At 54.4% G+C, this 26832-nt stretch overlaps 1 protein-coding gene across 11 annotated transcripts in view; it reads right to left on the bottom strand.

Moving 5' to 3' along the window:
• The window catches only part of CAMTA1 (calmodulin binding transcription activator 1), an 818028-nt gene that overhangs the window by 510767 nt on the left and 280429 nt on the right, over positions 1-26832 (bottom strand). The window lies entirely within an intron of this gene.

Here is a 26832-nt window from a genome sequence, read left to right on the forward strand (position 1 = left end):
ACTGTTTGTTTGTTTGTTTCCTGGGGACTCTCCTCAGGGGAGCAGGTATAGTTTGGGATAAAGAATGGGAGACAAAATGGGGACTTTTCACTCTGAAATCAAATACTCAGTCTGATAAGGAAACCGGGGCTCAGATTTAAGAGGACAGGGTGTAGACATCACCCTGAGTATACTGAAGACCACCAGGAAAACCCGCCACACAAAATCTCCTCTCCTTTCATTTCCCGATCGCCACCTCTCCGGCCTCCCACAAATGAAAAATCATTTCTTTAGAGCCCGAGGGTCTTTGTTCTCTAAGAGTTTGCCACTAAATTGCACAAAACCTGGGACGGCAGACATCAAATCTCTGGCAGCAACTTCATTCATTCTGCACGGAGCTGCCAGGCCCTCCTTCATGGTCAGCCCCGGGCTTCACCATGGGGGTCCAAGAACGAGGCCCCAGACCCGAAACTTCAGGGAATCTGCCTAACACTCCGTGACGGCAGAGCCGGAGAATTTAGTCAGTGAAGATACTGGGCAGCCCCCAAACAAAACTTGATGTTTTTACAACATAAAGTACCCAACAGCAAGCACATCACCCCTGCTTCAGGGAAGTCAAGGGCGGGACAGGTTGGGAGTGGGTGTCTATTGAGTGAGTTACAGTTGCTGATTTGCCATCCATCTGCCCCAGAAAACCACCTCACAAAGAAAGAGCAACTGAAAGAAGATGGGGGGGGGGGGGGGTAGGAGGACAGAGAAAGAGCAACTGAATGGCACTGCGAGTGTGGAAAAAAAGAAATCGGCGAGGAGGGCATTTGATCCGAGCCCAGAAGGATGAATAGAAGGTTCTAGGTGGGGGACTTGCTTCAACAAGAGAAAGCATTACCTTGTCCCTGTCCCTGCAGCAGACGATGAGGGTCTCGGGGGGAGTGGATTCATTCCAAAAGGAGGACAAAGAGCCCAGAAAGAGGCACGGGACCCCAGAACCACAGCTGCATGTTGACAAGTGCAGACTCCGGACAGTGCTCTGAGCTCTCCTGCTCAACAGAGTCGCCCACTGGGGCCCAGCTAAGTACTGCAAAGAAGGACAAAGTGTCCAGCAGGTGTCCAGCAAGAGGTCCCCAATGGAGGCAAGACAGCAACTGTGCGGTGGGAGGCCAGTGCCCCAGAGCCGGCCCCATCTCTTAGCGACACACCCCTGCAGACGAGAAGCCACAGGGGTGGCTGGGATGGGCGTGTCCTCCGGGCTCACCACTGAGTTCCCCCTCTTGGGCCGACCCCATGAGATACCTTCCCAGCAAAGCCCACAGCCACTCCCTTGGCTGCCCTTAGATTGGACACAACATCACAGACTTCTCCTACTGCAAGGCCAGCATTCCCACTGCACCACCAAAGAGACACAGTAGTGAAGGGGCTGGACATGGTCTCTTTCCTTGTGCGGCTGACATCCCCACGGGGGAGGCAGGCCAGGGACGTGAGTTAGAGAAGAGAATTCTGATGCTCTGGGAGTGATGGCAGGGCCCCCCCCAAACAAGGCGGGAGTCCACGGGATGCTCCCCTGAAGAAAGAACCTGGTAAGTGATCAGAGCTCAGCAGGGCAAAGATCTGGCCCAGGCGAGGCACTCGGGGCTTATGGAAAGCAAAGGCGATACTACATGTCCCTGGGTGAGGCACACAGCGGGTAAGAGCTTGGTACAGCCAAGGAACAGAGAGAGAGCAGGCTGGAGAGAGCAGAGGGCACACGGCGCACGTGGCATCTATTGTGAGCTAAATTGTGTCCCCTAAAAACTCCTAACCCCAAGTGCCTATGACTCTGCTTTTATTTGGAAACCAAGTGTTTGCCAATGATGACATTAAGATGACATCACGAGGGTGCACCCTAATCCAGGATGACCAGTGTCCTTATAAGAAGGGGAAATCTGGACAGACAGACGCACGCAGAGGGAAGAACACATGAAGACACGGGGCGAAGACGGCCATCTGCAAGCCAAGGAGTGCCCGGGGGGCGCCGGAAGCCAGGCGAGAGGCATGCGATGGCTTCTCCCTCACGGCCTCAGAAGGAGCCAGACCCCTGGCCTCCGGAACCGTGGGCCAGCGAATGTGTATTATTTAAGCCACTCGGTTCCTGTGCTTCGTTACGGCTGCCCTGGGAAACTAACACAGCTTCTCCCCATCACACGGGGCTGGGGGCCAGGCTGGCGCTGGGCCACGCGGGGCTTCCTGACCACATCAGGGCTCTAGAGTTGCGTCCCAGGAAGAGCCGGCAGCCACACGGGGTCTCGATATGTGACATGGTCAGTCTTGCACTTTGACAGAATCGCCCTGACTTTCTGCAGGGACAGTGGCTGGCGTGGGCTGAGGGTAGAAGGGAGACCGGCTGGGATAAGGGCAGGGGCAGGTGTGACGGCGAGTAGAGAGGGAACTCGGGGATGGTGCCCAGCTCTGGCTTCAGCAACGGGGAAGCTGGCGGGGCTGAAGATGGGGCAATCTTGGTCTCACTTTCAGCATCAGCTCTGAGCCGTTCAAGAAGAAAAGCCTCCGAGGGAAGAAATCCAAATCTTCTACAAGCCGCTCACTTGAGACATCTTTCGGAGATCTGTCTTGGACAGAAACTGGAGGGAATTCTCTGCGCCTCCTGTGGGGAAGGGAGTAGGATCTCCACAAGCAGAGCTGGATGCAGAAGATGAAAGAGAAAGCCCCTCCCCTCTGCAAACCCCTGGGCCACTCTGGAGCCCAGAACTTTCTCCACAGCCTTCCTCGAGCACAGTGCTCTGCCAGCTGGCAACCTCATGGGTCCTTCCCCCGGAGCAATCCTCAGGAGCCTGGTGAGTGACTGACAAGCCAGCGGACCAGCCTTGTCCCCAAGGAGAAGGTGACATCGGGCAGGGAACCAAAGGACAAAAGCAGTGCTTCCCTAGATGGGGTCTCTCACCCATCAAATCCCCCTGAGACTCGGGGACACAGAGCGATCCCCCAAGAGTGCCCTGACCTCACCACTCCCCTCCCTCGACCAGGGAGCCTTCGCCAAGCCTGAGGGCCAACAACCCAGTACATGGAGTTGCCTGAGAAGGGCTTCCAGAATGAACACGCTGGCCTCCCGTCTCAGCTGGGGAGAACCCCCACCCCAGCCAGCAGAGTGGGAGAGGAGGATTGTGCCCACTTTCTTCCTAGTGGCCCCTGCAGGCCCTTCTGGATCTAATAATCCTGAAACCCAGCAGGGCCCTTCGGGAGACTCGGGAATCACCCCGTTATAAGGACATAACCACCAGGGCTCACAAGCCATCAGAGAAAAGTGAATTAATGGTTGATGATCATGGCTCTCGTGTCCACTTTCATGCACGAACTATGCCCATGACCCTAAGAGTTTTCTAATTCATTCAACACTGACCGCTTCCGTGGGGAATATGGTTGATCTCTGGTAACCAGAACATCCCATTAGTGAGAGCATCTAAGTCCTGAAAACACTGGAGCCTTATCTAATCCGCATGATTCACCGCTGCGCCTTGGAAGTCACTGCTTCTTGTCATGTCTCTCTCCAGTATCTGCCAGGACGTCCTCCCAGATCCCCAGTGGGGCTGCTTACACACGGAGCTCAGCCTGCTCTTTCCCATTTAAACCCTGTCCTGGGCCAGCCCCGGGAACAAAGCCAGACTGTTTAGGGGCAGAAATGCACACAGATCGTTGCTTCCCGCTGCACTCAAGTCTCCAGTCACTGTGATGGACTCGTCTTCTCTTGGGAGGTTTTTTCCCTCAAATTGTGGACACCGGGTCCTTAGGAGTCCTCTGGGTGCCTGACACCCCGGGCAGATTTGCTGACTTTTCTTAGCTGCCAAAAGCAAGAGAGTGACTGCAAAACAACCCACGCCCTTGACATGTCCTCTGGAAACAGATTCACTTTCTTTGAAAGATAATTTTAGGAAATCTGTAATATTGCATCTCATACATTCATCAAAAGTGTGGCTCTGAGATTTTAATTCTGTTCCTGATAGAAAACAATGGAAATTGTATCACCTGAGAGCAGACAGTTCAATTAAATCTCTGGGCCCACGTGGGGCGTCTCCGTATCGCCACGCCAGGTGGCCTTTCCTCCACACAGGGGCAGGCAAGGCCTGTGCTGTACTCTGGACTCTGTGGTGGACAGACTCCCCGATGTTCCCAGTCACCCCTGCCTCGTGGTGCTCACACCCTCGTGTGATCCCCCCCCTTGAGTGTGAGGAGAAGGCGTGCTTCCCCTCTAACCCGCAGGACCCAGCAAAGGTGATGGACGGGACGTCGCTTCTGTGGTTACTTATATAAGGTCATAGCCCCTGTCTTGCCAGAAGACTCTATCTCCTTCCCGACGCGCATGCCTTGATGGAGCAAGCATTCACGCCAGAGCGGCCCAGAGTCAAGGACCCGAGGGCTTCTGCCCCAGAGCCTGCGAGAAATTGGTGTCAAACTGTCTGATCTTGGGAGTAGACCAGGCCCCGGCTGAGCTGACGTGTGAGACTGCGGCCCCAGCGGACACACGGCTGTGGCCGAGTAAGAGACCCCAACGCGGAGGACTCAGCGGAACAGAGTCTAGACTCCTGGCCCACGGAACCCACGTGCGCCCTGCTACGACACTAAGTGTGTGGTGATTGGCTACACAGCAACGGAGAATGAACACAGAGTCAGACAGATCAGGGTTCCGGTCCTCATTCTGCCATTTACTATCTGCGACCTCAGATAAGAATATCGTTCGGTCTCCGAGCCTCGGCTGGTTCGTCTGTAAAATGGTAATGAAGGTCACACCTATCTCAACGGGTGGCTGTAAGGATGAAATGAGACAAAGCGTCAAAAGGGTTTAGCCTTCTTCACGTCAGCTGTTCTCAACGAGGCCTCCCTGAAGGAGGAAGCCCTGGGCCTCCAGGCTTCCATGGAATGTAAGGAATTAACGACCCTCCTGTGCGGCAGAGCAGTATGAGCCAGAGCCATCCTTGAAAGAATCGAGGAAAAGGCCCACACGTCATTTTCTGCGCGGCTCACACCTCTCCGCATCCGCGGGTGAGAAAGGCGGCCCGGGCTCAGCAAGTGGCAGCTTCAGCTTCCAGGACCGTCGCGTGCCCTGCCCGCTGCCCTCGCTCTCCAAGGCTGGAGCCTCGCAGGGTCTGCTGCGGCATCAGGGGGCCTCTCCGGAGCCCCCTTCTTCCTGCTACGGAAACCGCTGTCTGCGCTAGCCCCCGATGAGCCCAGAAGACAGATCTCAGGGAGAGCTAACGACAGCGGCATTTCTTTCTTTTTTTTTTTTTTTTTAAGATTTTATTTATTTGACAGAGAGACAGAGATCACAAGGAGACAGAGAGGCAGGCAGAGAGAGAGGAGGAAGCAGGCTTCCTGCTGAGCAGAGAGCCCGATGCGGGGTTCGATCCCAGGACCCTGAGATCATGACCTGAGCCGAAGGCAGAGGCTTTAACCACTGAGCCACCCAGGCGCCCCGACAGCGGCATTTCTTGCCAATAACAAGCATGTTCTCCCATGTTTGGGGCTCAGGGGTTCCCGGTGTTAACTCTTCCAGGACCCGAATTTGACAGGACATAAATAAAAGTAATGTTGCCTCCGTTAATGGCCATGCTTTCCCAAGGATTTTGTAGGTTTGGAAAGGAGGGCTGGAGTGGGGAAGTTAGGGCCCTGGTGTTGAGGGCTGTAGGCTCCTGCGTGTTCGCTTCGGAGGGGCTCCTCCAATTCCTCCCCGCTGGTCTTTGTCCGGCAGGCTTGAGATCCCAGACATCAGCCAGAACCAAAGGTGGGGTTTGGAGGTGGCTCAGCGGCTCTTGACTGATTTGGGGGTGTGGAGAGATGCTGCACCAAAGGAGTCATTTTAATGAAAATCGATCAAGCACCAGCCAGTCTTCAGAGAAAACAGAAGGCACTTAACTCTTTAATTTCCAAAATGTGAACGGACATCAGGGGTCCTTTAAAAGTCCTGGGAAGGAAGGCAATTTCCTGCACTCCAGACCCCAGGCTGTGTGCAAACTGCACGGGTATCTGGGAAATACAGAAGTTCCTGGCTTAGCAGATTATTTCTCACTCCACACAAAGATAAACTCTGCTCACTGCCCATGCCACTCTGCTCTTCGCCGTAAACGCCAGCTTCTGAAGCCATCTTCTAACAAGTGCGGCTTGTGGTACAAATGGGTCTGTATTCAGGGAGCCTGAAGAGCAGGTTCTCCCCTACGTTAGCTCTTCAGTCAAGGTCTCCCGCCTCCGTCCCCGACACGCAGATGGTTCTGGGGCCGCCGAGCCACATCCCCCACTTCTGCCATTCAGTGCGTTTGCAGAAGCGGATCAAGTGCCATTTATCTAGCACACGGCAACGGACTTTTTCCACAATGAAAAAATTCAAACGATGTGTGAAAACAAGGGCGTAAACAGTTCTGATTCCAAAAACCACCTTCTGCTTCGAATCAAAAGCGTCAAAGCCCTAAGTGGGATGCCAAGAACTTGAAGTCTAATTCTGACCCACCTGACTCCGGAACTTGGAGGACGCAGCTCCCCCAGGACAGGAAGAATGGTGGAAAGACTCTGGGAATGAGTTCCGAGCAGTCGGAGATGGTTGTATCCGTCGGTGGAGACGCCCACCGGCATCAGAAGGTGTGAGATGCCCTGGGACCTGACTCACCTGTGTGAGTCAGCCCGCCGTCCAGGCAGGAAGTACAGAAAGCTTTTTTAAGCCAACACCTTGGCTGAAAATGCTGGTAAATTAATCAGCCAACTGCCTAATAGGACCCTCAGGGGCTGAGATGCAGAACAGACTAGTTTTGTAGGAAGAGTAAAGAGCCAGGAAAGCTCAAAGCTCCATGTGAGGAGGGCAGGCCCAGTAGGAGAGATGGGAATCAGAACGGCAGCACAAAGAGTCTGGGGGAGCAGCCCACCATGCAGAAGGGGGCAGTCGGGGCTTATAAACATGAGGAGGGGTTGAGATGCTTTTTAGGTACAGTGAAAATGGCCCGAGTCTCTAGCCCGCACTCCAGGCGTGCCTGGCCTGCCCAAGACTGGAGGGGAGTAGGCTCTGCGCTAGCGTCATTTTGTGCTCACGCAGGAGGGCCAGCCGTGAGTTTTTCAGCTGGGTGGGCTGTGAAGCCGCCTGTACTCTGAAATCAGCGCGGTGGGAGTCTAGAGATCTGCAGCAGCCACAGGCTGGAAACGCCCGCACCCACATCAGGGAGCACCCATCAGTCCAGGCACCATGGGAAGTCATTACGCTCTTGGAGCACGCGTTTCTTCACCCATCAGTTGACTTTCCATGCGTACCAAGAGTTGGTTCCGTTTCTTTCCAAGCCTGTTTGTGCCAGCTGTACTTTTCACTGGAACCGTGTAAATAAATAAGGTATAGAATAATGAAAGACAAGCATAAAAAGAAAGATGGTTCTTTCTGTGAAAAGTCAGTCAGCTCAGAAAGATGCATGGAAGCCAGTGGCTGGAAGACCCTGACGAGTTAGGGGGGACTCATTCAACTATATGATATTGGAGGGGTTGCCAGAAAGCTCTGGAAGGAGTCTGTACCCAGATTGCTTCACAAGCATCCTCGAGTCTTCCCTCCACCTTGAAGAGATAAAAATTGGAATCGGTAGGCAAAGGATTACAAGGGGATCTGTGAAAGAAGACGGACCTCCCCCACCACAGCAGAATCCCACTGGGGAGAACCAAAGTGGTCTTGGCCCAAAATCAAAAGATTGGTAAGTCAATACCTATCTTTAAATAATTTTTTTGAATTAACTGATTTATGACTCAGCCCAGTTGGGTCAAGAGTCCAGCACCAGAAATCATCTGCCAGAGGGGAGAGGGGAAGGTATGGGAGCAGAAGGCAAGGAGTGAACTACGGAGAGAAGAGCCAGCAAACGTGACAGGGCAAGGGAACGCCGAAGCAGGAGCCACCATGGTTGACTTCACGTGACAGCTTGCCAGGGCCACTGCCTTCGCAGAGAGTTGGTCAAACGTTATCTTGAGTGTGTCTGCGAGGATGTTTTGGGGTGAGATTAACATTTGAAACAGGAGACTAAGGAAACCACATTGCTGTCCCTTGTGCAGATGGCCTCATCTCATCTGTTGAAGGCCTGAATAGAACAAAAAGGCTGAGCCCCCAGCAAGTACGGAAAAACTCCAAAAAAACCTGACTGCCTTGACCTGGGACATTGGTTTTTTCCCATGTTCAGTCTGGAACTGAAACACTGATTCTTCCTGGGTCTTGGGCCTGCCAGTCCGTTCTCCTGGGTCTCCAGCTTGCCCAGCAGAGGTCTTGGAAGCCATTACCCTCCACAGTCACATGAGCCAACTCCTTATAACGAATCTCTACACACACACACACACACACACACACACACACAGACACACACATGCCCTATTGCTTCTGTGTCTCTGGAGAGCCCTGACTGACACAGAGGGCCACTGAGAAGAGCAGAGAAGCCTTCCCTGACTGCTAACCCTCTCCAGCTCTCCGCCCCCCCACCCCACCCTCCCTCTCACCTTCATCACCGACCCCTCCTGCGCCTCTGTCACTGTGGTCTGGGGACGCGCGGGCCCCACCAGATCGGATCTGAGGGTCGATAAGAGCCTGATTCACCACACTTGGCATGTGGCAGTTTCTCCTCAGAATTAACGAGAGAGGACTCTGACAGAAGGTCTGTCAGTCCATGGGGTCAAATACTGCCGAGGTCAAGGGCGCGCTCGCGGAGGGAAATCCTCACACTTGGCATGTAGTTGGTTACAGCCCTGGTGACAGAGGCTTTAAGCAGCAAGAATGAGCCGTGAGGAACTAGAAACTGCTCTGGACTGAGCTGGGGAAGGCCCATCTGGCCACAGGGCCAAGGGCACCTGTAGTTATATCACCGTCTTACCCTCCCAGAGAGTCCGACTGAGCGTACAGAGAGGTAGAAACTCCTACATCAACATGACTTCCCTTTCTCCAGGCATCTGGATGCAAGAAACACTCACTTCTTTCTGTCTGTTATATTTTTGAAGCATAAAATATATCGCTACAGCGAGAGGATATCATTAAAGGTTAATTATGAGAAACTTAAAGGTTATTTTTGCATATCTCACCTCTTGGACAAAAGCTGCTTTCTCATTACCATGTTAGAATATAAATTAATCTGAAAAGCATCTAAAATGCCACTGACGCTTTAACTTTATTGTGATGGGAGACACCACGAACACACATGCGCGGGAGGTCGGCCCACAGCCCTCCTTCCTCCCACCGTCCTCCTGGTGCCCTGAAGCCATTCCTCCCCCAAAACCTCTTCTCCAGACCAAAGTAGTCAGGTCAGGACCACTCTTCCAGAAGGAGCAAAGACTGTCTCCTCCCTCTTCCAGGCAGCCCCGTCCCGCAAAAGGGGCCCACAGGGACACACTTAAGCACAAGGCCCGGGGCACACACGGGAAACCGAGCCAGAGCCCAGGCGCTGGTGCGCAGCCACGGCCCCAGAGGCCACCAAGTCCCCCAGCCTCCTGTGGCTCCTGCCCCCCTCTGTGGCTTCTGACAGAGAAGGATGATTCCGGCCTTAATAAAGTTAGACTCAGTTTCACTGAATAATTTATTTGCACACACTGCATTTCAGAAAGTCGCTGCTTCTCTTGCTGATGCTACACCTGCCTGGGGTGAAGTGGGGGTCCAGTGGGCAAAGCAGGAGAGATGAGACGAGCATGCCGAAAAGGGGCCATGAGTCTGCCGGGGGGGAGGCTCCACTGATGGGCAGAGGCAGAAGGCGAGGTCAGCAAAGCAAGCCCACCCCGCGCCCCTACCCCACCCCCCACCCCATGCAAGGAGGGGAGTCCTGGAAAGGGAAGGGAGTAAACGAGGGCCCCATGGGGTTAAGCAGCACTTCCCCAATTCCTGTGAGAGCAGCAGCCTGGAACCAGAGCACCGGCTCTCCCCGGGGAACAGGGCCCCCCAGGGGAGAGCTCGGCTCCGCGGGACTGCGGCCCTGCCCTCCGTCACTCAAGGGCAAGAGCGGACAGGAAACTGTCGGCCCCCGGAATGTGCTGCCACAAAGAGAGACAGAAATACGGGGGGACGGGAGCCCCAAAGCTTACTAAGAGCAGTCAGCACCTGCGGGGCATCTGAGGAGAGAAGGAGCTAGAGCCGGAGGAAAGAAGACTGTCTGGACCAGAAGATTCAGCTTGGTGCTCAGCTCTGCCACTGACCCACCCTGCAACCCCGTCTGAAGAGGGACAGGAACGTCTGCCTCGGCCCGTTAGCTGAGGAACGCAGGAGAGGGCACAGCCAAACCCTCTGTGGGCTGGGAGAGAGCTAAACTGCGAAGATTATCGACAGGTGTCTCGAGAGGGACAAAGAAAAAGGCCAGTCCCCTGTGCTCTGACGGACACACGGCCCCATATTCTCCAGGTAAGAGAAGGTCTGGATGGAGCCAGACGTGCAAGACGGACGAAGGGAGGCGGCAACCCGCAGCTCTGGGGGGCAGGCCTGCAGATACCCCCACGCAGGGTCTGGGTTGTGCGCTGACGGAGATGCCAACCTCCCAACAGAGACGCCCGCACACAGAGACTGAAAGAGACCGCTGCGACCGTCACGGTAACGGCCCCCTGTCTCCGACGGCCTTTCCACACATGATCCCGTCCACCCTGTGCAATGACCCCGGAGAGGGGTCCGCATCAATAAGCCCATTTCACAGGACAGATGACCAGGCTCAGAGAGATGAAGCATCTTGCCCTCCGGTCATCAGCCGTCGCACGTCCAACGCCGCTCTCCAGCTCACAGACGGCAACATTAAAAAGGATCCGGCTCTGTCTGTCTCTCAAGGCCCCCCTCTTAAAATTGCACTACCCTGCCTGCTCAGGGGAGCTTCTTGATAGAATTTTCCAGAAAGCCAGGAAGAGTGGAGCCAGGGCAATGTGGATATAGAGGCAGAACAGAGCTCCTCAAAGATGCCCACATCCTCACCCCTGGAACATGTGACGGTGTGAGGCCACATGGCAAGGGGGACTGGAGGCTACAGACTCAGGAACTCAAGTTGCTGGTTCACTGACCTTGACACAGGGACAACAGACTGGATTATCCGGGTGGACCCTACATCATCATAAGGATCCTTCAAAGTGGAAGAGGGAGGCAAAGAGGTCCCTCAGAGACAGGGTCAGTGCACTTCCCCAAGGATGGCCCTTGAGACAGAGGAAGGGGCAGCGAGCAGAGACATGGGGGTGGGGGGAGCCAGGGAAACAGACCCCCCTGCCTCGGGCCCCCAGAAGGAGCGCAGCCCGGCAGACACCTCGCTTTTAGCCCATGAGACCGTGTTTGCACATCCGGCCGACAGAACTGGAAGGTGATGAATGTGCCGTTTCAGGCCACAAGTTCGTGGTGATTCGTTCTGGAGGCGAGAGGACCCGACTACGGGAGGGATGTGCGTGGGCACAGCAGTCACCCAAGAGTCCCTGATGGGAGGGGCCCAGAGTCACTCACTTCCTGCTGGTACAGGAGGACGGCCACCCCACAGGTAGCACATAGAGACCCGAGGATCAGCACTGTCCCTTTGGGATCAGAGGACAAACCGGCCGCCTTGAAGAGGCAGGACCCCCACCCTTCGAAGAACACTGTCCATGTGCCCCAAGTGAGCAGCCGCTGTCAGTAAAAAACGGCGCTGGCCTCCAGGTTGCTGATTAAATATTACAACAAGAGGCCCCACGTGCCCCTGCAGTGGGGCTGAATAATTCATAGCGGGCTTATTTGAATGAAGCAGAAGGCAAGGAGCCGAACTGGGTCAGGCCAGCCCGGCCTGCTCAAGCAATGCAGCTATTAGGTCATCGTAAAACAAAAGGGATGAGCCGCTGAAAGGATTAATTATTGGCTTCTCAGCTCTCCTGAAGCACAGTGCCTAAAAATCATTGCAAATCGATGTCTATTAAACTGCCTCTGAACATTCCAGCCCTTCAGGAAAAGAAACTTTAAAATAAGGAGGGGCCAGGAGAAATTCTAACGGGCTGGAATGGAGGGTTGCATGGCCCAGAAAATGTGCTCTGCTCCTCGTTAACAGAATGCCCCAGCAGCTACCGGAAGCGGCGAAGGAGTGATGGCAAGATCTCAGAAGCAAATTAAGCCAACACCTAGAGCCCAGGAGCATGTTCCAGGAAAGAACAGAATGAATCACTTGAACGTCAGATAAATTGAATGCAGAAACACCTCGGGCCACCTCGAGCTCATTTCCAGAATGACCTGTGCTCCCTTTCCAGGCTGCCACAGGCTGGAGAGTCACCAAGGCCAGATCTGCCCCCATGAGGAACCAGAGAGAAGCCCACCACACCAGCGAAAAGGCCAGGTCAGGTCAGCCCCATACTGGGTTTCAGACCACAAGGCCTCCCCAGCCTGTGTGCCCCCTGCATCCCCTCACCTGGAGTCCAGGTGTTGCACGAGAGGGGAGGACTGGGCAGCGGACGGGCCACCCGATGTCCCGAAACACTAAGCAGTCAGCTTTCTCACTCTGGCCAACAGGACAGTCCACCTGCGCTATTTAAAATCCTGCAACATCTCGATCAGTGGCGTGCCATGCCATCCCGCGGAATGTCCTCTTATCGGCGACTCAGCAATGGCAAATGGATGTCAGTGCAACTCATAGTGGCCCTCTGAAACAGAGCTGTGTTAAGAAGGCTTCTGAGGCTGGGGGCGCCTGGGTGGCTCAGTGGGTTAAGCCACTGCCTTCAGCTCAGGTCATGATCTCAGGGTCCTGGGATCGAGTCCCGCATCTGGCTCTCTGCTCAGCGGAGAGCCTGCTTCCCTTCCTCTCTCTCTGCCTGCCTCTCTTGTGATTTCTCTTTGTCAAATAAATAAATAAAATCTTTAAAAAAAAAAAAAAAGAAGGCTTCTGAGGCTGAATCCAGCTCTCAAGAAAAGGGGGTCATGATCAGTGATGTCTGACCTGGGCACACATATATGCCATCTCCGAACCCAATTCAGGCATCTTAAAGAGAAGGACACTGAGTCCCAGAGAGACAAAAGCACTCTGTCCAAGGTCACATGGTAAGTGAGTGTCCACGCCGTGGTTAGCTCCCCAGTCACACCATGCCTTTCTGATCGGTCTCCGTGTGAGACATGATTGTGGTGGGCGGCATCTCAGGTCATCCCTGGTGATCCTTGCCTCCTGGAATTCTTGCCCTTGGTGATGCCCTCCCCCACTGTGAAGTGGACCTAGTGACTCTCTTCTAAGAAACAGTCCAGCAAAAGTGACAGGATGTCATTTATGAGGTCAGATTTCAAAGAGACTCCGGCTTTGGTCTTATTCATCCTCCCATACTGTCTTGCTAACTGATTCTGATGGAGGAAGCAAGCTGCATTTTGGAGAGGCCCAAGTAGCAAGGAACCAGGGTGACCTTGGCTAATGGCTGGTGAAAAACTGAGCCCCTGACCCAAAGCCGAAGAAAGACTGAACCCTCCAACCACCACATGCGTGAGTTTGGAAGTGGCTCCCACCCCACTCGAGTCTTCAGATGAGTCTGCAGCCCCGGCTGATGCCCTGGCTGTCACCACGAGAGACGCAGGGGCAGAGGCGTCCAGCTTAGCTGTCCTGCCTTCCTGACCCACAGAAATGGTATTTGTTATTTTAAGCCACCAAGTTCTGAGTGAGTTGTTACACAGCAATAGATAACTAACTTAGTAATCAATAAATATCTTTTACATAGATAATCAATGAATTTGGGCTCTGAGTTCGGCCTCCTATGTAACCGCCTCCCATCTAAAATGCCCTTCTCTGCTGACCGCTGTGACATGAACTCCACAAATACTCTCTCCTCTCAGAAACCCGTTTTTCCCAAAGAGCACTGCTGGTAGTTGACAATGACATGGGTCTTCAGACCACCATTCCGTGCAACCACAAAAACAGAAGCAAAGAACAATCGGTCTGTGTGTGTACAGAGCCCAGGCCATGTGGGCCTGCCCTTCTGGCAGGATTCCTGGCAAGATCATCAGAGTGAATACACCAACACCATGTCTGACGAGGGCTCAGCACTCCCTAGTTTACTCCTCACAACAGGCGCTGCTGTAATTCCCATTATACAGATGAGGAAACTGAGGCATGGGGGGATAGTTAACTTCCTGCTCATAAGTGGCCAAACTGGGATTCGAGTCCAGTCTGGCTCATGACCACCTGGCACTTCAGCACGGAGTGTTCTCTTCTTTGACACCAGGGTTTGTCCACCTCAGCGCTACTGACATGTAGGGTTAGATAATTCCTTGAGGGGGGAGCCGTCCTGTGCCCTGCAGGGCACTGTAGGATGCTTACCAGCATCAGTGGTCTCTACAGTAGATGCCAGTAGCCTGTCTACTCCCACCGTGATCACCAATACGTAACATATTTATGTCTCCGGGTATTGTCAGAAGTCTCCTTGGGATGCCCAAACTCTCCCCAGTGGACAAGCACTGCTCTCCAGTCCGGGAAGAAGTGGGCATGATCCCAGTGGCTGACCGGGGCGACCTTGCAAATGGCCCCACTCACGGTCCTGTGAGATACACGAGGACAGAGGAACGACAGAGGCTTTCGAGTCAGACAGCCGCTGTGAATCCCAGCTTGGGAAGTCCTTCTAACCTTCCTGCACCTACCTAGACACTCGATAAAAGGGGGCCATGGTTGTGTCCACCAGGACAGCTCTTCAGCATGGAGAACAGCTCTGGCTCCTTATTCAGCCTCTGCCAGGCTCCCCGCAGACTGAACACAAATGAAGACATCCCGGCGGCAGCCCTCCCCTCCGCGAAGCTATTCTCTCTGGGCCTTCATTCCATCCAGTGCATCCCATGGCCTCTAGAGCCTTCTAATCACTTACGCCAAAGCCACCAATTAATTTGCTGTATCCGTGGTTTCAGGACGAGAAAAGACCAAGTGTTGCCCTCCTGTCCCCCATCAGGGCGTACCATCCCCTCCCCCCAACCAAAGTTCAGGGTTTTCTGATTGAAATTCACCCCTACAAATGTTGCTGTGCTGTTTTTCCCAATGCAATCAATTGAATCCAATTGATCTTGGCCCCGTTTTGCATTCCTCCTACAGCTCCGTGTGTGTGCGAGTGCATGTGTGTGCACACGTACGCCAAGCTCTCCTGTGTGGGCTGCCTGGGAATTACTCTCCAGTTATCTCGGATATGCATGACCTGTCTCTCCAATTGGATTAGGGGCCATGTTTTCTACTGCCTTTGTAACCGCACAGCGCCTGGTACAAACCTACGCACACAGCAGGCACTCAGTAAAGGCTTGTTGGTGAATGCTAGAGATTATAGAATTGCCTTTCAACAACCCCTGTCCTCACCCCACCTGCCATCCAGCATCCCCGCTGAGACAGACTGTCCCTGGTGGTTTCCACACCAGCTCCGGGAGGCAGCTCTTCAGCCGCATGTGGGCAATAGGACCTCACCCTCCGAGTTAACAAGATCACCAGCCCAAACCAGAGAGAACCCTGGAGCCACCCTGAGTCACAACCGGGAAGTCGAGATATTAAGCCATCTGCCTGTTGGAAGCTACTTCCCAAGCCAATTAGGGATAATTTTAGGAGAGCAGGTTCCTGAGCTGTGACATCAAATGCTCTCCGCTGAAATGAAGGCTTTACTGTAGCATCGACTTCTCCAGAGCAAACAAGTTTTGCTGGAAAATTATAATGAACACTTGGTGATGCAGAGAACCGCTCTATCGGGCTATAACTACTCCCAAGTGCCCCACTACTCAGGGTGGTTAAGAAATTATTTTAGAGCCCTAAGATGCTGAAGTTGAAAAAAGCACTCCAAAATGAGTCAGAAGGACCTGGGCTATGGTCTCAACGTCCGTGTCTAATTGAGCTGAGCGACCTTGGGCGGGTAACGCCGTCGGTAAGACTCAATTGCCTTGGCCTTGAGCAGAGGGAAGTGGCTAGGCAGGAGAGGGAAGGACTCCAGTTCTCTCTCTCCCCTCGCTTCCCCCCTTCCCTTTACCTCTGTCTTTCTCTCTCCACCCCCCACCTACCCTCCTGCCTCCGTGTGCTACAGGCACCCCCCACTTTGTAGGGCTGTTAGGAGTCTTGAGATACCAAGCTGGAAGGAGCAGCTTTGCAACGCACAGTCTGTGAGGTCCTGAGGAACGTTCAGTGCTGGTCTATGGGTCGGGGCTTTAGAGCAGTTTCATGAATTAACATAAACCAGGCCTCAAAGAAATCAGATAGCTGGAAAACACAAAAACTGAAGCTATAGATACCCCGTGGCTGAGGACATTGCTGGACGGGAAGTCACAGCACATTCCTCCTAGAACTCCAGGGGAAAGGCCAGGTATTTTAAAACTGACTTCGAGATGTTTGCATGGACCAATCTTTTACCAGAATGTGCACCCTCATCACGTTAGGTTTGGGTTAATATTAAATTATGTTGTAGTTGGTGAACGAGTAACGAACAGCTCAAAGCAACAGCCAGACGCTGGCTGGGAGGGACCCCAGATCTGCCCTCTGCACACCCCAACTTCCCCGTGCTCCCATCCGTGCCCACCAGAAACTGGGAGCGCCATGGGGGAAATCCCCAGTGGGCTCATGGAATGTTCCTAAACTAATGGCAATGTTACTTCTGTGAATTCAGACACTTCTCCAGGTGATGAAGCCCTACCTTTCCGGCGGGGGGTAAACTCACTAAGCAATGACCTTAACTTAGTAAATTAATTCCAAAGCACAATTGTTTTCAATCTTCATTTGAAATCAGCCTTCGTTAATCTAGATTTAATGGCATATGAAATGGAAATTCCCTTAATAAAATAAGTTATGAATATTTATCATCCCATTTTACCTGAAAATTGAATAATTCATCAATTAACTCTACTATTAATTATTTAATGCAAAATTAACAAACTGCAAAACTCTGACGTATCCTTGCAGGCCCTCTGGCGCTGGAGAAATGGCGGACCATGGGTCACTCCAGACATAAGCTATGGGACACAGGAGTTGAGGTTGGAAGTTTTTACAGGAAGCGAGAACCACTTACTCGTAAAGTAAAGGGATAGATTTTCTTCTCAGCTTGGAATTCTGTACCACGGGCAAAAAAGAACTCAAAGTTTGGCCGTTGTTTCAAGGGAGTATTTCTCCCGTGTGTCCCCTCTGTCATCCGTCACTATCACACTGTTGTCAATGGTTTTCCACCGCACAGATGGGCCCGTGGTGTGAGGCTATCGCGCCCAGCAAGGCACCCAGGGACCCCCGCCACCCCTGGAGCCTCGGCCGGGTCCCAAGTGTGAAGAGGAGCGAGGAGGCTGAGAGGAGGCAGAATGCAAGGGACCGAGGGGCGTGGGGGAGCAGCAGCCGAGGCGGGGCTACTGACATCCTAGGGGAATCAGAGCTTTGGGCTCGGAGCTGCTGAGCCCCCGGTCAGCCAGGGCGGCCGAGAGTTCTTCCGACTCTCTCAACTCCTAAGGCCAGATCATACCTTGTCCCCGGAGAGGACAGCAGCTAACGGGATGCGGCAGGTTCAGAGGGACAGTCTTTCTGTCACTAGCGCGGATACCTGCAGGGGCGAGGGAGAGCTCCGGGTTTCCCTGCACCTGCGTCCTTGTCCTCGCCGTGCGTGCTCCGCTTCCGGGGCAACCGGGATGCGGCTGTTAATCACCCCGGCTCGTTTGCCTGCCCTGCCCAGGTGTCCCCGATGGTTCTGGCATTATCCCCAAATCTCTGCCTGGTGTGCGGCTCTCCCTGCCCTCAGCCACACCCGCCCCTCCCGCACCTGATTTCACTGCCTTTCTCCGAGGCTTTCCCCCGAACCCTGGCACGGGTCTGTCTTCCCCGGCGCCGCGGCCTGGCCGCCCCCTGCCCCTTGACCCACAGATCCCAAGCCACAGAAGCAAATAGGTCCTGTGCCTCATGAACCCCCACCAACACGCGCCCCCACATTCCTACCGACCTCGTCGGGGCTGCGATGGGAATAGCAACGCAGCCGCCCAGAAGCCACCTCGGTGAGGGCTGCACCTTTTGGCTCAGCCAGGACCCGCTCCCCGACTCTGGCAGCTGCCCTCCCCCGGGCCTGGGGCCCCCCCGCCCCCAGAGGCCCCTCCACAGTGAGTCCCCACTCGGGGAGGTCAGGGCAGCCACTACAGAAGAATTTATCTCTTCAAAAGAAGGAAAATCTTCCCAGAAATATTGCTTGTACAAGAGAACAGGGACGGAAGGGCTGTGGGCATACGTGTGTGTACACATGCGTGCATGGGAGTTGTGCATTTATGTGTGTCCTATACATGTGTGTATGTGCCCAAGAGTGTGTGTTTCTGTAGGTGTGCGTGTGTAAACATGTGTGTCCGCACACGCACCTGCCTGTACCCGTCTGTGCACATGTGTGTCTGCGCGTGTATTAAATATGTACACAGACGCACCTGTGTCTGGGTGTGTCTACCGGTGTGCGTGTGTGTACCACATGTGTGTGCGTGTGTGGATGCCTAAACATACACACACCACACAAAGCAACAGTTCACGTGGCCAGTGGGATATGCAGGAGAGCTGGAGAACCACAAAAGCTTTTCTTCCTTTGTTTTTGGTTATTCTCCATTTTTTTTTAAAGCCCCATCATAAAGGACTGTGGGGACTCTAAGAACAGCAAAGACAGTCACAGCTTCTAACCAGACTGAGAACAGTGGGGGAACCTCCCGCCCAGAGTACCCAGCTAATCTGGGAATTACTCCTTACACAGAAGACCGTGATTGGCAAAGAATGGTCTCTCCCGAGAACGTGCCTTCCCGCCCGGCAAAGCCGCTAGGCACGCGGGCGGCTCCCTTTCCCTGCAGCCAGCAACAATTTATTAGATCAGAATTGATCTGCAGGAAATATCACAGACACCAGCCCGGGCCGTTATGGAGACACCAGACAATCCTAATTTTCCGAGTGCAGGAGGGACTGAAGACACGAAGAACGAACTGGCAGGAGCAGAAACAAAACAAGACCGCGGGGAGTGGGCACCGATAAGGACCGTCAGTGCCAACGGCAGGTGTGCACACGTGCCAGCCCTGTCTCGCCCGCAACAGTCCTCACTGCCGGGTTATCCTGCACAGACACGCCGGCAGGAGCCCCCGGGCCAGCAGTCTCCGTGGGTGCCCCAGCACCGCACCTTGCACCACGGGGGCCCTGATGAGAGCATCCCGCCCGCGCAACCCAAGGAAGACAGGCTCGGAGCCACACAGAGCTAGAACGCGTCGAGGCACACGGTCAGATGACAGGCATGGCATGCCACATGGCCCCCAGCAGCCCCCAAACCCCTAAAATTCTGCCCAGCGAGAGGCCACGCCACACCCCTTGTGCGGACACCAGGAAAGGCTCTAAAGCAAGGGCAGTACAGTACAGCAGGGGAGCCCCGCGTCGGGGATGTGGTGTCCGCACGCCTCTGGCTGCAGCGCGCACACGAGGGGTGTGGGCGTCACGGCAATGGGGTTTCCTGCACCCTGAGTGCGTTGTGCGTTTACAAACCTCAAAACGGCATTATGAGGCTCTTCTCCCCAAAAAAGAGAGACAGAGAAAAATAGCGTGAGTGAAACAGCAAGGAAGACTGTGTGCAAGCGTGAGCCGCGGAAGCGGGGCCGGCTCCAGCACAGCCAGCCACAGAGGAAGGAAAACTTGTGCAGACCCGGAGGACGGGGCGGCAGGAGCAGGGCGGGGACTGGGACAGAGATGTCAACACATTCCAGCAGAGCAGAAAGAGCCCAAAGCCACGTGCCCCACAGGGGACATGGAGCACAGCAAGCCCACTTGCCCGCGGAGCCCAGGCCTACTGGCAAACTGTGAGAATTAGGTGCCAGAGAAGGCAGAGGTTGGAAATGAGGTGGGAGACAGGGAGAGGTCGCAGGTCTGTGCAGGGAGCGGTCAGGCCCTCCCAGGGCCCCACACCTACTCCAAGCCGCCAGGCAACCACCTGGCTTCTCTGCCGCTATTGGAGACACATTTCTTTTCTGGAGAGAGAGACCCTTTAAAAATCCAGGGACTTGAAGACAGCGGAGGAGAGGCAGGAAACACAGATGCAAACTGGGGGAACTTACTAACTCATGATGACATCACAAGCCCCTTCCCTGCTCTCCCTGGGAATTTGGTTCCCAGACCACTGGCAGTACCTGCGAGCCTCCAGATCCAGCGTCCAGAGGGGCTGAATCTCAGAATTCCGTAACCAAAGCCCTTGGGGGGGGGGGGGGGGAATAAGGAAAACGCAGCAGGTGACAGGGAGAGAGAATGAATCCTCATTTAGCATATGAGGAAGTCAAAAGACAACCGCCCAAACCTGACAAAGCAAGAAAGAGCAGAGGAACACACAGAGAAGACCAGAGGTAAATCTCAGCGTTGCGGCAATGACAAGTGGCGGTTCCTGGGACGCAGGCCTAAGCCAAGGGGCCGAGGTCTGCTGCTCCTTCTAACAAGGCCTTTAGGGCCTTTTGACTTACCAAACTATGTGCATGGATATTTTTGACAAAAAGGAAACTAGGGAAGGAAGCGGCAGTGGGAACCGGGAGCAAGCTGCTGCCTATCCTAGGGAGGACAGACACAAAGGTCCATCCCTCTCCCGCCTCCCTCCAGGAAGAATGCCCAGGACTTGCTGCCCTGGCCCCTGAAACCAGGAGCTACGTGATGAAAGCTGGCCCAGCTGCTGCTAAGCACAGATGAGTTCCCCCTGCCCACCCACAGAGGGGACAGCAGTGGAAACCTCCCAGAGGAACCAGGGTCGCAGGGACCTGGGCAGCCCCCGTCCCACACGCAGGGTTCCCGGAGAGGCGGCCTCCACCGGCGCCCCCGGCTTCGTCTCCTCTGCAGTCCGTGATTCCGGATAATGAGCTGGAATCTGGGACAGACCCACTTCCACAGAGAGGCTAGGGATTTCCCCACCACTGTCGAGACACCACACGCTTTATCCACCAGGATCCAGGTCACGGCTAATTCCCTTCCTCACCGGGAAAGGTCTCAAAACCACAGGACGCTGAGGCAGATGCCTCCCAGGAAGGTCCCGGGGCGCGGGCCGGGTGGGGCCTCGCAGGAGTCTCAGGCAGCAGACACCACAGCGGCGAAGCCCCTCGCGCGGCGCTCGCTCTTTGGTTAATGATGATAGTTTGCACTTGGTCAAGGATTTCAAGGATTCGCTCAATATCTTGGGCAAATACTGAAATGGATATAACATGACACATCGTTATGTTAATTTGATAGCAGGTCCCCAATTCAGCAAAACGCAAAGGTCGCCACATTGAAATGACTGCTGACCCAGTTTATTTCTTCTTTGCAGCCGCGAAGAACAGAGTCCTTGAAACGATGTCGGTAGAAGGGCTGCCCCGTCAAACTCCGTCCCCCAGCAGAACACCCTCCACGCTCGCACGCACGCGCACACACTTCCAGCCAATCCCTGACCACCCCCCCGCCCTGCCCAACTAGACACAGAAAGAAGCTGCTATGGGAATCCTTTTTTTAATCGTCAAATACAAGCAACGTGAAATTTACCTTTTTTTACCACTTTGAAGTGTGCAGTTCATGGCACTAAGTTCATCCACAATGCGGTGCAGCCGTCACCAGCATCCGTTCCCAGAACTTCCTCCTGTCCCCATGAAATGCTCACCCTGTATCCCCATCCCCCAGCCCCTGGCTCCCACCCGTCTTCTCTCCGTCTCTGTGAGTTTACTCCCCTAGGACTTCACAGAGTGGAGTCACACGGGGTCTGACCCCCTGTGGCAGGGACACTCGAGGGAGCAAGGGTCCTCGAGCTGCAGCCAGGCTGCGGGAACCGTGTGCCAGGACTTCTCCGGGGTTTACTTCTGCGAAGTAATCACCCAAAAACGGCCTCTCTGGGTGACTTTTGCAATTCTATTCTGGCCTCTCAAGCACCCTCCCCAGCAACAGGGGCTGACCAGGGATCCCATGTCCTGCAGGGGGCCGAGGGTCAGCCCCACGAGCCACTTACGGAGGCCCTGGCACAAAACAGCGCCGACTGCACGGGGACAGGCCTGGGGCCGGATCGGGCTGGCTTTCCAGCTGGAGCCCCGAGCCCACACCCTGGCTCTGCCCCCAGCCTGCACCCTGCCCTGTGGCCCATCGAAGTTCCCCTGTGCACTAGCCATTCAGAGACAAAAGAGGCAGCATGACCCACTGGCAGGGGCTCCCGTCTCCCGCGGGGGCAGGACTGAGCTGTCACACAGCTGGCGATGCAGCCCGTGTGGCCAGCAGGAGCTGGCAGCGACGAGGCTCACTACAGTTCGGTGCGTCTGCGGGCCCTCCCAGAAAGAGGTGAGACTCGAGGGACGGGCAGACTGGGCTGGACATGGAGCATTCACGGTCTGAAGGCAAACGTAGGGGACACGGAGATGTGTTTAGAGAGCAGGAAGCAACCACCTAACTAGTAGGTGCTTTGAGGTTCAAAGGGAAGTACTGAAGAAGACGGTTGAGGCAGGACGGTGACCTTGAACGTGACACCAGAGGGGGACTTGTCCCACAGGAAATCTCCAAGGCATTGGAGGGGAACAATGGTGCCATGAAGGAGCATTGTAGGGCAGCTGCTGCAGGGAGGGGGTCCAGCCCAGAGAGGGAAGCGCAGCGGGAGCGGTTCCGCTAATCTAAGGTTGACGGCAGTGGTACGGGCGACCCGGGGGACTGCAGAAATGGGCTAAGTCCAGAACATGGGCAGAAGTACCCGCTACCTCCACGCAGGGACAAGAGTCCTGGGGTGGAGGGAGGACATAGTAAGAAAGAGCAGAGGACAGAGGACTCGGTGGCCACCCTCCCACCCTGCCACCACTGGGAGCACAAGAAACAATGGACAGTGAGGTCCAGGAAGATGAGAGAGGGACAGTGGGGTGTCTCCGGGTGTCACGTCGGTCTTCTCAAAACTTGGGTCTCACTTTCCTTCTCCCTCCTTCCAGAGTCTCTCCCTAAACTTGGCTGTTTTACTGCTCATCGACCAAGAAGGCCTCAGCGCTCATTATAGGAAATTCTATTACTAGACCTTTAGTTCTTCAGTGTTAGGTGCTATCGATATGAATCTAATTAATTAATTAGATAATTAATAGCATCTTCCAGCTTCCTTCTAACCAGTATACACAAGATTCCCGGGAAGGAAAGGCTTCCAGTTCCATCCAGAGCTTCGCATGTCTCCGATTTCCAGGGAGGGCTGCACGTTTCCCAGGGGAGGAGCGATGCATTCGTGGGGTTGCTGAACTCTGCAGGCCGCCTGCCTGTGCCCTGCTCCACTCTGCAGTCTGCACGGTGGGCAGCGTGCTGTTTTCCCACACTGCCTGCCACTGAAGCTAAGTCCCGTGCTGGCGGGCAGCATGGGAACGCACCTGACGGACGCACCTGAGCCGTGCTCACCGACACAGGAAAGCTTTGCCCGGCGCCTGGCTCTCCCGGGTGGCTCAGAAATCTTGGCGATGGGAGGTGGCGGGGAATAGCAAAACCCCGAGTTGGACCACCTTCAAACCCCACACCCACACAGTGGGACAGCACAAAAGCTAAGATGACGAGCTTTGCAGGAAGAAAACCACAGGCTCAAGCTCCAGTTCCAACATCTGCTGTGCAATCTTGGACAGATCGCATACCCTCTCTGCATCTCGCTGCCGGGCAGGGCAGTTGAAAGGATCTAAGAGCACAGCACCAGGTCATTAACCGATCGGGGAACACACAAAACAGAAACAGAACGGAGCAAGCCCAGATCTCTTCCTGCACACACTCAGACACGTCTTCTCTCTCAGGCTCATTCACGCCGCAGACGCGCACTGAGGCCCGATCACATGTCCAGCACCGTCCCAGGCACTAGGGATACCGCACGAGCACACGAGCACCGGCGACACTGTCCCTTTGGGGCAGAGGAGGTCAGATCAAGAATAAATGAATCAGACAAATAAAAAGATGAAATACATCGTGTGTCAAATGGCGGCACGTGCTCCGGAGAATCATAAGAAAAAAGAAGAAAGGAGGTCTGGCGGAACGGGAGGGGTGTGGTTTTAAAATAGCGTGTTCAGGGAAGACCTTGCCGAGAAAGTGACATCAAATCAAGGCCAGAAGGAGGAGCTGGAAGAACATTCTAGACCGAGCGGGGAGGCTCCTCATTCCAAGACTCTGAATTCACCTGGTGGGGTGGGGAGTGTGGAGCTCCCCAGGGCCTCCAAATGGTATTATTACAGTGCTGAGCACATAGCAAGAGCCAAATAGAGACGTCCTGAAGGGTGATTTTTCAAACTGCCGTTTCCAGAAGGTCCCAGTTGCTGATAATACAATATGGGCTGTTTAAACATTCAACACTCAACCCTGTCACGGGGCCGCCACCGCCCCCGAGGCCCCCAACCCTGGGAGCCTCCTTGTAGCACACCTCATTATGAAACAGGTGAGCAGGGCTCCCGGGACCTTCTCTGTAATTAGGACAGTATCTGGGCAAGGGCTATATTTATAACCCCCAGCCTTCAGCAAGCCACCGAGACAAGGCGTGGGTCCCCGTGCAGCTCCCTACACCAACATCTATATGTGAACTGATTACCACAATTAATTTAATGGGGATTCCTCCACACAAACAATGTATCATTTTATTAGGAAACTCTATAAATGTCAGTGGTGCAATTCATTTTTATTAATTTTCCAAAATGAAATGAGCAGCGGCGGTAACACACAGACGTCGCGTCGCCTTCTCATTCAGCGGAGTATTGGTGTCATTAATTCCTTCGTACCAGGAGGCCGGTTTGTATGAACTCAGCACTTAACTGCACCAATTAATTTCAATACTAGGGACGGAGGGGGGCACCCAAACTCAACTCAACCACTAATTTAGGAAGGTCCTTGAACAACCACAGCAACTTTTCCCTCCTCCTGGGACGAGAAGCCTTCAAGCGTAAACACGGAATGGGTATTATAATACTAATAGGAAACGTTCTGTCTTTACCCTCTGCCTTGAGGAAAGAAATTCGTCTTCCCGAAGCCTGGAGAGACTCTGGCAGATGTCTCTGAAGTTGCAGCCTCCGGCGGGCCCAGGGACAGCGCCTTGCAGACAAGAGGAATGGGGACATCCGCAGGCAACCACACTGAGCCTCCCAGCGCTCAGAGAAAGCCAGATCACGAATATAGTCTCCCTCGATCCTCATGATGGCCCAGTGAGAACAGGGGCATCAAGTCCATCTCATACATGGAGAAGAACAGAGGGGCTTTAAATGAGGCACTAAAATTACTTTCTACAAGTCCCAGAGTGATCAAGGGACAGGGCCAGGCCTCAAACCCGGGTTTGTCAATATCCAACTCCCCCCATTCCCACTCAGCTGCACGCATGTCCCTTGTGCCTCGGGATGGGAAGTCTCCTGGCTCTATTTATACTCCAAAAAGTCAAGTGAGTCAGGCATGACCGTGAGTGACATTCACTTCTCAACGGAAACCCAAACTCTGAGGGCTGAAACACAAGGCAAAATCCCCACTTGAAATGTTTTACCGATCTGCAGTCGGGGGGTGTTCTAAAACACAGCACGTGTCTGCGTATCTGAAATCGGATGTCTGGCCCGGGACATGTTCCGGAGAATCTCACTCTCTAGTTAAAGGAAGCTCTTTCCTTCCACTTAGATTCAAGGAGGGTTCCGCTGAGGAGGGAGGGGCGCACAGATAGCTGCAGGCTGCTTGAGATGAAGGCACTGTTTGGACTTAGGAAATAGTGCAGAGACAGAAATCGGACAGACTCCCTTTCCCCACCCCACCCAGAAACCAGGGCAGCAGTTCTCAAAGTGAGGCCCCAGACTGGCCGTGTGCTGGCTCCTGGGAACTTGTTGGGAATAAGGGATGCCCAGGCCCCACACCTAGACCAGTGAATCGGAGACTCTGGGGGTGGGGCCCCGGCGTGTGCATTTCAGCAAGCTCTCCAGCGGATCCTGGTGCCTGCTCAAGTCTGGGAATGTCCGCCCTGGAAGAAAATGTCCCCTGAAGAAAGAAGAGCCGAGTGTGTCAGGCTTTCCACAGCTGGGGACGTGGCTGTGGTCCCCAAACAGCTGACTCCATCACCATTCACTCAATCACTCCGCCCCCTCCCACACCCCACAGAAGAAAGTCATTCCGGGCCCTGCTTTTATTGGGCTTGGCCACAGGAATGGCTTCGGCTAATGGATTTGTGAGCGGGTGAGACCTAGGATGCCACATCGCACCGGACCCTCATTATGCCCACGCGGGTTGCCTTAGGCTTTTAAGCCCCTGCCATGCTCCATGACCATACGTCCGAGGCTATGGATGCTTCCTCAGCCCGGGTCCCGTAATAAAAAGACCCACGGAGCAGTCCTAAACCCAACTGAAGCCACAGCGAACCCACAGATCATGAGCAAGGGGGGAAGAAGTCTGCTGTTCCGAGTCACTGCATTCGGAGCTTGTTTCTTAGAAAGCATGACTGCAGCAGAGCTGGCTAACGCACACCGCCTGGTTTTAGAGCAAAGGAAATCATGGCCCCAGAAGGCTGAGGCGTTGAGAACATCCTGCAGAGGGACACGGGCTGGAGGGGAAAAAGAATCAGTGCCAACCCCTAGCCCCACCCCTAGCCATTCCCCTAGCCACACCCCCAGCCACACCCCCTAGCCACACCCTTAGCCCCACCCGTGGAGAAGCGAATCTCAGAACTTCCTCCTCAATATCCTCCGACCTCTTCCAAAATGGACCTTCTGTCCTCATCAAAATGATGCTAGCCAGTAAAAACTGAAGCCTAACCAAGTTGTGCAAAGTACCGTCCAGAACGAGTAAACAGTCTAGAAGCTAAGACCTTCTTTCCTCCATGGCTCAGAAAGGGTGGCGGCATCCGAGGACCTGGCCAAGGGGGCAGAGGACGCACAGCCCTGCCCCTTCCCCGGATCTCCGTTAACCTACCTGGAGAACTGGGTGCTCGCGCCCCGACTGAGACCGAGCTTCTGCCTCTGAAGTCACACCCACCGCCCCATCACCGTGGGAGCCGCGC

The sequence above is a fragment of the Meles meles genome, chromosome 1 (genome assembly GCF_922984935.1).
Source record: "Meles meles chromosome 1, mMelMel3.1 paternal haplotype, whole genome shotgun sequence".
NCBI lineage: Eukaryota > Metazoa > Chordata > Mammalia > Carnivora > Mustelidae > Meles > Meles meles.